This window comes from Homalodisca vitripennis, unplaced genomic scaffold, assembly GCF_021130785.1.
Source record: "Homalodisca vitripennis isolate AUS2020 unplaced genomic scaffold, UT_GWSS_2.1 ScUCBcl_9723;HRSCAF=18313, whole genome shotgun sequence".
Classification (NCBI taxonomy): Eukaryota; Metazoa; Arthropoda; class Insecta; order Hemiptera; family Cicadellidae; genus Homalodisca; species Homalodisca vitripennis.
The window spans coordinates 1-714 of NW_025785832.1; the positions used below are offsets into that span (position 1 = coordinate 1).

The 714-nt window shown below is 32.6% G+C and overlaps 1 non-coding gene across 1 annotated transcript; it reads right to left on the reverse strand.

The window, feature by feature from the left end:
* Nucleotides 1-274: 274 nt before the first annotated feature.
* LOC124374714 lies at nt 275-393 on the reverse strand. Its single transcript, XR_006923601.1, has one exon. It is a non-coding gene; the product is annotated as a U5 spliceosomal RNA (small nuclear RNA).
* Nucleotides 394-714: the final 321 nt, after the last annotated feature.

Consider the following 714-nt stretch of genomic DNA (forward strand, 5'->3'; position numbering starts at 1 on the left):
ATTAGTAAACATTTCCAAATTGTTTCGTTCAGTTTAAAACAATCAGGTTATATACCATCATTCCAAGTTTCTGAGTTTAAAAAAGTGTTTTCAAAAATATTTCCCCAGTTGTTGTTCAGAAAAATATCGCTTAGTTATTAGTTACGGTTTCGGGTTACTAGACTTTATTTTATTTTTTTTTTTTTTTTTTTTTTTTTTTTACTGGAGTTAACAAAATGTTATAACTAAGAGCCCATCAATGGTCAGAAAAAACTGAATGAATGGCCCAGCCCCATAAAGGCCGGTGCCACTGACTAAAAAATTGGTTACAGATCTCATCCATGTTGTTCCCCTCCCACGGAAAATCTTTAGTAAAAGGCGAAAGATTTATTCGTTCTGCGAAGGGAAAACCAGAGTGGAGAGAACGAGTGGTACTAGTTGGTTGGGAATAACTGAATGAAAATAACTGGTTAGTTCGGTTATATTTTATTTTTTAAAACCGATTAGTCGGTTATTTTTGCTGCCATGCCAGTTAAATTAGGTCTATAGACTAATTTTTTCTCTAACCGACCTAATTTGTTTCTATAAGTTTAAACTGATTGTGCATGACTTAGTCTGTACTTGAATTAGTTCGGTGATTCTGATCGGTTATTTTAAATTATGTCTTTTTATAGAGTTTTTCTAACCCGACTAGATTTTTCTATTAAGTTAACTGGTTGTGAAGAACTTACAGCA